The sequence below is a fragment of the Parasteatoda tepidariorum genome, chromosome 5 (genome assembly GCF_043381705.1).
Source record: "Parasteatoda tepidariorum isolate YZ-2023 chromosome 5, CAS_Ptep_4.0, whole genome shotgun sequence".
Taxonomy (NCBI): domain Eukaryota; kingdom Metazoa; phylum Arthropoda; class Arachnida; order Araneae; family Theridiidae; genus Parasteatoda; species Parasteatoda tepidariorum.
The window spans coordinates 5,705,573-5,715,290 of NC_092208.1; positions in this window are offsets into that span (position 1 = coordinate 5,705,573).

A 9,718-nucleotide genomic window follows, 5' to 3' on the forward strand; every position below is an offset into this window, starting at 1 on the left:
TTATAATGCTTTTCCGGCTATTGCTTTTTCTAAATTTATGAGTTTATCAAATGAGAAAAGAGTTTTTTTCAATAAATATTTAAGACTTCCTGGCCTTCCTTAGACATTCTAAATTGAGTTATTTAGACAGAGTGTTTAAGATGTACAAAATTATACCGTTCTGTTTTGCATGAGGTTGATTCCTTCTTTGAATGATGAATGATTTCGTGGGACAATTTAATATCAGAATTTGCTTCTTCCACTAAAATGACTTTAAAAAGGCTTGGGAACCGTAAGATGCCCATAAGAAATGACATAAAAAAGGCTTGGGAACCATAAGATACCCATAAAAAACGACCTTAAAGAGGCTTGGGAACCGTAAGATACCCATAAGAAATGACATTAAAAAGGCTTGGGAACCGTAAGATACCCATTAGAAATGACATTAAAAAGGCTTGGGAACCGTAAGATGCCCATAAGAAATGACATTAAAAAAGGCTTGGGAACCATGAGATGCTCATAAGAAATGACATTAAAGAGGCTTGGGAACCGTAAGATACCCATAAGAATGAGGGTAGGTTTTTTTAAAGGTATATTAAAAAGGAAAAGGAAGCATGAAAAACCAGTAAAAAGTGAATCGGGACTTTAAATTATTTAATAATTGCTTTAATACTTAGTAGTAACAGAATGGGTCAGAATTCCCATATTGGTTAAAAATAAAATATTTCTTTCCTCAAGACTGTGTTTGTTGTAAATATATAATTACTTATCAGGATTTCTTATTGAAATTTAATTAAAATTGGGTTTTCTAGCAATGTGTGAGCTCATATTTTCCATGAATTCTGCTCGCTGCTCTTCATTTGAAAATGCTTATAATGTTTTATCAGATGAAAATTTATGATATAAAAAATTATAGTATTTGGCAGGAAACGCCTATTGCCATCGGACAAAGTTAGAGCGGATTTCCAGGTTGCACGGGTACAATTAAAAAAAAAAAAAATTCAGATTATGGGTTTGTTTATAGAATAGAAGATTATATCCTAATAATGACATTCATTTGACTACCTTTTAATTCCTTAATTTGCACAACATGAATAAAAAATACTTAGCTAATGTCACTAACGTAATAATATTAATTTTTAATCAATATTTCAGAAATATAAGTTTTTATCAGAAGAGCAGCACTTTATGTTTGGTGAAAAAGAAAAATTATTTTAAGAAAAAACTATAAATAGATAAAAAAAAAAGGGGGAGTTGTTCAAAAGTGAAGCAACCTGGACGGGTGGGGGTCCCCTCCAAAAGGTCCCACCTTATCGTGGTGGAGGGGTTTAAAGCTCCTATTTGTTGAATGACTCGATAGAAAGTTTTTTCCTCGAAATTCTGCTATAAAGATTGTTTAATGAATGGGAGCTGACCAAGTGGACCTACCTAGATCGAAAGAAATAACACAGAAAATATATTAAGAATTCTAAGTGTATCTCTGTTTTGAAATTGCTTATTACTGATAACGTTTTTCGGCCAGACAGAGAATTTCTCTTATTATATAACCCAACTTTTTTCATCTTAAAATAGGAACCTTAATAAATTCACCGTCACAAGCGAGTGTTAATTAAATTCAAGACCCATTAGATAATCATAATAATAAACCCGTTTCTCTATAGATTAGAAGTCAGAAATGGCGAACCTTACTGATGTGAAATTTAAAACGAAAGTTAATCCCGATATGTGTAGATTGGGAAAAACAAAGAAAAGTAACTAACTGAATAACACTTAAATGGTGTTAATTAAGTAATTCAGACAGTATTTTGAGTTATTTCTTTCTCTGAATAAGCATACCTTTATTTCAATGCATTTGAATACCTGACTACCAAAAAGAGATTTCACAAAACTCGTTAAACATTGACGCCAAACGTGGAAGAAAATGATGAAGAAATCACCAAACCTTCATAGTAGATGATAGATAAAGTTGCTTATTTAATTGCTATTTATCAATTGCTATTTTAATTATGTCTAGTGTTTATGAATTTAAAACCTGTTTTGTGTAGTTTTAGTATTTCTTTTGGTGATTTTTCGATTTATATGAATTTTCCCTATACGGAACTTTTTATCGGGATCTAGCAACCTCGTTAAATAGAGGTCCGACTGTATTGGGTCTATAGCCTACGTCACAGGTTGTGTTATTCCTACTAAATTTAACCCATGAACGGCATTTTCTGCTAGCCTAACTTCAAGCCACAAATAAACAAACGAAGTGTTTGATCGTTTAAATAGCTGCTCGCCAGATTTTATTGCATTATAATTCGATTTTTGATTAATAATTGATTTATGTGGATAGTGGCAAAGAATTTAGCATTGCGTCATGGTAAATGTTATTCCTACTAAGTGGAAGTAGTTGTGTCTTTTTTATATTATACCCAATTGTAAAATATTACAATGAATCTTGCCATTTAAATATCCCTCAATAATAAGTGTTGGTATTTAGTAGTGTTTTTCAAATTTCTATAATCCGAGTATAATCAATTTTAATAAGAGTTTTTATTTTGTAATCAATTTTTTTCAAAATGCAAAAGTCCCGCAGTGGACTGATTGCTAAGACACGGTTCCAACCGATAACCGGTGTCCAGCCATAACTGACTGCGGTCAGTGTGCAGGTGGGTGATCACTTGGATTAGTTTGTGTAGTGTGTAGGGACCGAGGGTGTGAGGTATTGGTCCNGCTACCGTAAAGTGCTCGACTTCGCGCGCAGGTCGTCGGGCTACCGAAGCAGGGGTGCCATCCCCTCCGCAGAGGATCAAAATTGTGATGGCATGTCTTCTGATCATCCTCCAGGGATGTTTCCCAGACCGTCACCAATAGCCCATTGCGCAACTCTAGTGCGACGTAAATTAACAACAACAACCAAATGCAAAATCTTATTTGCTTCTATTTATTGATTTAGACTGTATTTCATTCTTAAATTACCTATTTATTTTTATTACCTCATTTCTTATAAAGTGTAAATGTAAATATTTCATTCATGTAAGACATGCCATCAAAAATTAAGAGAGTTATTTTTCACTTTAAATTCTTTTGATGGTTTTTAAAAGCTTGTTTTTCATTTTTTAATGAACTAGAAAATTTTCGTTCTCAAATTCTCTTTCTCCTTCATTATTAGTTTAAAAGAAAGAAAAAGTAAGTTCAGGCAAACCTAAAGTAAGTCATGAAATTTCAATTGCTTAAAATACTTCAAAATATAACTTCTCCATTGCGTAATCCTAAGTTATCACCTCATAATTTATTTTCATTTGCATATTTTAAAACTTTCTTTTCAGTATTTGAAACTTCATGGCTTACTCTAGCTTTTTCCAAATTAGTAATGAAGGAGAAAGATAATTTGCGCTGAAAATTTTCTTTCGTGGTATTACATCCTCTAAAAAGAAAGAGTCAGAGCAAAAGTTAAGTGAGCTGAAAACAAAAATATGAAATGCAGGCAATTAGGGTTTATAAAATTAACATAAATGCTCGAATCCCAGCATCATTCAACCACTTTTCTGGGTTCGAATCGCTGGATACGAAATCCATACCCGACTCGCACCAACCACAGTGCTGACGTAAAATATCCTCAGTGGTAGACGGATCATGGGTTAGAGTCCCCTTGCCGTCAGGCTAACCATGGAAGGTTTTCGTGTTCCTCCTCTCTATGTAAGGCAAATGAGGGTTAGTTTCATCAAAAATTCCTTATCGATGTAAAATTTCCCCCAATACTTGATCCGGAAGTCTTCTGGATTGGGTTCAAAATTGCAAGGCTACGTAGTTGAACATTGGTAGTCGTAAACCCTAGATCTGTTCAACGATGGTTATAAATTAAAAATTTCTTACTCACTGCCATTTTTATAACCTTCGTTGAACAGCCGACCCAATTTTTGGGTTTACGGCTACTAATGTTCAACTACGTAGCCTTGTAATTTTGAACCCAATCCAGAAGACAAGAAAACTCCTGTATCAGAACCCCCAGAGGTACGATTTGTTATGGGAACATGGAGGATTTTGTGACCCGACGAACTTAACGAGCTCCAGTCACCATTTACTACACGGGGAGTCTTCGGCCTATGGGGATAGAACCCACGACCTTTTGGACAAGGGCCCAGTGCCCTAAAAACCAGGCTAGCTGTGCCCACGTACTGCCGTTTGGAAGAAAAAAGAGATTTGTCGAAAACATGATAAGCGAAGAGAGAGGAAGGGTGTCGAGATTAAGGAAATCGCGTAACTTTGAGACGCATGCTTTATATACAAAGAGTAAAGTGTTCTAATGTAATATAAATTATATAACTCTGATTTCAGGTTCTTCAACTGGGTGTTGAAGTCAATCAGGATAGAATCATTTGCGGAAATGCAATCAAGAATATAACTCAAGTCTATTGTGACATCATGGTAGGAGCCCCTAGAAACGACTGCACCCTATTCAGGAATGAAACATCCTGGTACATTAATTACAATTCGCTCTCAGAAGATCTTCCACCAGGTGTCGCCCTAAGACCCTATCAAGACGATCACTTGGACATGGTGAACACATACGACTACAACCTAATGGGCTATGATCGCTGACACCTGCTGGAAATAAGTTCTAGGCTTCGACTCGGTTAAGTTGAGTTGTATGGGTGCTGCTCGAGTAGGCCCTCTCTACGCAGATGATGCTACAATAGCGGAAGCGTTGTTAAAAACTCTTTTGAAATCGTTTTCTCGAGGGAGGGGAATCACGATGGTGACACTGAGTAATAATTTCAAGGCGAATAGTCTTATGACAAGTTATCTGTTCCCTCAACTCAAGAATTGGTTGAAGTTTTTTCTTAAAGAAGACTTGAAGTTGATACAGATAAAATTTACTCAAATTTTGATGTAAATTTCTGCATCTTTTAAACTTTGAAGTCCAGACCTACTTATCAAATTCACTATTTTATAGAGATGTATAAGCTGACGTCACTGCACTTACCTGTCTAATGTAAGGCTCCTATACTATCAGAGCTGACCTATCAAGCAATATTGGAGCAAACAATTTCGCAAGTTAACGTTATGTTAGTATTAGTTATGTTATGTGCTTAGGTTAGCCCTTTGCTCGAAAAATAAATGATAAGTCGGCCTGTCTGACTCAGGGGCTTTAGTCTAATGGAAATTCATCAATGATCCAATGAATTTCCACGCGTTTCTATTGGGAAGGGAATGCGAATCGTCCAAAAGGAATAGTACAAATTTGTAAAATTTTATTTTAATTAAAAGTTTAATTTCCTTTAAATTATACAAGTCGAAAAATTTTTAAATTGTAAGGTATACATACTTTTTAATCAGTTTAAAATATGCTATTTTAAATGACAAAATTTGAGCGAAAATGCTCGAATAGTTCTTGAGAAATCAAATTTTAGCTGTATATACAATTTTTTAAAATTGAAAAACTTAAAAGTACTCTGATCGAACGATTTCCTTCAAATTTTGTATTTTCTTATTTAAAATAAAATTGTATGAAATGTTTTAAAAATTTGTTTACTTTGTAAATGGAAATTTTATGTAAAATAAATTTTACATGAAATTATCTTTGTATGAAAGAATTTCATAATTGTTTGCAATGGCTTTTCGATCCATTTAAAAAGTTCTGGAAATATTAGGGAACATAATTTTGAAATACAAAATATACGTAAACAATGAATTTTTTTTTTAATTATAAGGTGACAAAGGGAGTAAGGTGTTTCAAAGTTTTGAAAATCAGTCTAAATTTTAATTAGGGCAATGCGATTTTTACGACAACATTGGTTAAAATACCAAAAAAACCACTTGATACCCTCTTTCCTATTTTGGATAAAAAGTTAAAAAAACAAACAAAAAAAAAGCATCTGATGTCCTCTTGTCGCCTTAAGTTGGTTAAAAAGTATAAGTTTTGGTTAAAAAGTATAAGTTTTAATTAAATTGCGAAAACCTTACTTTAAAGTGGTTACATTTTAGTGAATTTTGAACCAATCTACATAAATCACACTTCTGCATATTATTTTGAAAAAAAATATCCGCAGAAAATGTTTGAATTTTTACCGTTCATCAACTGAAAAGTTAATAACTACAATGCTGACCAGTAGCCCACGGTTTGCTAAAGAATTATTTTTTAATCACAAAATCATATGTATTCGATTTAAATCTGCTTTTTTTTCTTTTAAATTTGCCTTCTAAGTCATCTGACAAAAGATTCTAATAAGACTTGATATTGTTTAAAAATAGTATAACTAAAATAGATATTATTTCTTGTATAATAGATTTGTAAAATGAATGTTATTCTAAAAGGGAGGAAGTAATTATTATATACTAATCACTGAGTTGAGAAAAATCATAGTTGTATTTTTCAAACTCAACTTGCTGACAATTTGTCAACTAGATACCCGATAAAGAGTAAATTAGTTTAGATAAGAAAAAGCTACTGAAAAAAAATGGTCACTATGGATTGGCAAGTCTTGATACTCGCTAACTTCATAATTAATAAGATATAAAAGCTCTGCTTTTTAAACTGCAAAAAACTAAATGGGTATTATTGAAATATGTTTATAGATAGAAAGTTATTTTAAGTGTATTTAATGGAGAATTACAATTTAAAAGTTTCATAACATTTTTATTCCTAATTACTCTAATTTTGAAACAGAATGATTTACATGCATAACCCTTTCGATATTTCTTAGTAAAATATCCTCATAATCAATAAAATCAGATTAAAAAAATATCGCGACCTAAAGAATGTATTAATTTTATGGAAGATAAATATTTTATGTTTAAATTAAATTTTTTTCCAATCAGTATCTTTTTTTTTCATTTGTTAAAATTATTGATTTATTTGTTTTAAAAAAATCAGTAACGATTTAAATTAATAAATTATTTAATGAAAGGATTAATATAGTAATTTCAATGCATATTCCTTTTATTATTTCGTAGTAAAACAATAGCTCCCTTTAAAAACATTCTTTATCAATGAAATCAGACTTTAAAAAAAAATCAAATTGTGCCGGGTTATAAAACTCATCAAATTATGGCAGATTAGAGTGCAGCAGGAGGGTTCAAGTTTTGATCGAAATAAATTGCGATCGAAAACAGTTCTTTAGTTAGCGAGTTCGATTAAGAAATAATGAGTTCGGAAATTGTTCAAATGCTAGTGGGTTTAGGTATTAATCTATAAAGTTGGGTTCGAAATTTTTTTAATGATAGCCGATTCGAGTTCCGATAAAAATTTTTGTTAGATCAAGTATTTGTGAAAAAGGATTGGTTTTGAAAGTTATTGTAGGTTCAAGTACCTTGAAAAAGACAGTGAGTTCGAGTATAGTGCACAAGAGGGATGTTTTGAACATTGACAAAAATTATAGCAGTTTCAAGTATGAAGGGAAAGCAGAGGTTCGAGTCCTGATCAAATAACAGTGGGCTTAAATGGTAGCGGGTTCGAGTACCGACGAAAATTTTACTGAGCAAATCAAATTAATCGAACGAGCCTGATTTTTTAAATGCTGATAAATTATAAAAGTTTCGCATTCCAAAAGAAAGTGGGTTGATCAAAATAGAGTGGTTTTCGATACTGTTCCAATAAATAGGTCGCATACCGATTAAAATATACTAGTATAAAAAGAGACCTGTTATAAAAACTAATCGAATAGCAGTCTAGTCGCGATAAAAAAATAAATAGGTACAAAACCTCGACGAGCTAAACAAACTAGGATCAAAAACTGTCAAATGCTAGGGAGTTCGAGTAACAATAAAAAGTAGGTTCAAAAAGTTGTGATTGATGAAATTATAGTAGTTTCGCATACCGATGCAAAGATAGCAGATTTGACAGTTTCGAATACCGATAGTTCGAGTACTGAATTAGTGAACGATTTCGATAGCTGATCAAATAATTGCAAGTTCGAGGATCCACAGAAAGTTGGCTGTTACAAGTTTTGATCAAACGAGAGTGGATTCGAAAATTATAGTCGATTCAGGTACCGATCAAAAAATGGCGAGTTTCAGCATTGGTTCAGAAACTAAACTCATGTTTGTGAAAATTGCAACACCATGAAGGACTTACGCGAGTGAGCTGAAATTTTCAGGAGATGTAAAGTAGAGCATGATATGCAAATGATTAGAATTTCAGACCCGTAGCGCATGCGCATGCTGACTCAGCGCCCTCTGAAAGGCGGATGGATCCGAATAAATAGACGGCTGTAGCCAAGCGAGTATGGTTATCGGTGGTTATCTGCTAGTGGTAAACGTTAGCTTAGTCATTACTTATGCCTATTCGACGAAAGAGAGCGAGATTTCAACAACTTACGGAGTTTAAACGGGGGAGAATCATCGGCCTTCGTGAAGCTGGATTATCTTATCGTGCAGTAGCCGCTCGTGTGCAGCGTAACAGCAGCACAGTGATGCGTGTTTGAAAGCAGTGGATGGACGAGTGTCGGACAACTCGGAAATCCGGGAGTGGACCCCGAAATGTCACGTCAGCTCGCGATGATAGACACCTGTTCGGCGTTGCGCTAACGGACCGTACGGCTCCCTCTAGACAACTGGCAGCACGGTGGTCAATAGCTACAGGTGTTTCATTGTGTGCTTTATCAATTCGTAGACGTCTGCTGCAGCGTGGACTGCGCGCAAGGACTCCTTTATACAGGATCCCCCTCACGCTAAACCTTCGCCGCCTGCGGCTGCAATGGGCCAACCAGCATAGGGACTGGCTTGCTGATTGGCAGCGTGTCGTGTTTTCTGACGAATCTCGCTTCAATTTGTGGTACCATGATGGCCGCATTCGTGTCAGACGCTATGCCGGTGAACGCCATCTTCCGGAGTGCGTTATCGAACGCCACAGTGGACGAACACCCGGAGTTATGGTCTGGGGTGCCATAGCATATCATGGACGATCTCAATTGCTACGAATTGTGGGTAATCTGAACAGCAACCGGTACATCAGTGAAGTTCTACAGCCCCAAGCTGTTCCCTTCCTTCAAGCCTTGCCAGGTGCTGTATTTCAACAGGACAATGCCCGCCCTCATATTGCTAGGACTGTTCAATCCTTCCTTGCATCGCGACAGGTACAACTTCTTCCTTGGCCGGCGTATTCCCCGGATATGTCGCCGATTGAACATGTGTGGGATTTCGTTGGTCGGCGTCTCGCTCGTAATCCTCGTCCTGTTGCTTCTACAGACGAACTTTGGGTACGCATACAAACAGTATTGAATTCTCTTCCTCAGACAGACATTCAAAGTTTGCTTGACTCCATGCCATGTCGTGTAGCAGCACTTATTGCGGAGCGTGGTGGTTACACAAAATACTGATTTCGATCTCTTGTTATTGTTTGTTTGCTTTGAAAGTTTAATCATTTATTTGTACCACTACCACTCAACTGTGTATTAAATTTCATTTAATTATGACGATTACTTCAAGGTGTTGCAATTTTCACAAACAGGAGTTTAGTTTAAAAACTGATCAAATTACAACAGATCAAAGTACTGATAGAAGAGAATGGTTCGAGATTTTAAAAAAAAGTGTTCAAAATTTGGTCAAATAATAGAGGAATTTGGTACCGAAGTATCGAGTATAGATTAAACGAATTGTTGAAAGAGGTTTTAAAAAATTAAGTTATAGTAGGTTCAAGCACTAAGAGAAGAGTAGTGCATTGATGAAATTATAGCAGAATTTCGGTACGATAGGAATATAGTGGACACGAAAACAATTCTCTTTATAGTTCGAGTATTGATTGAAATGATAATAT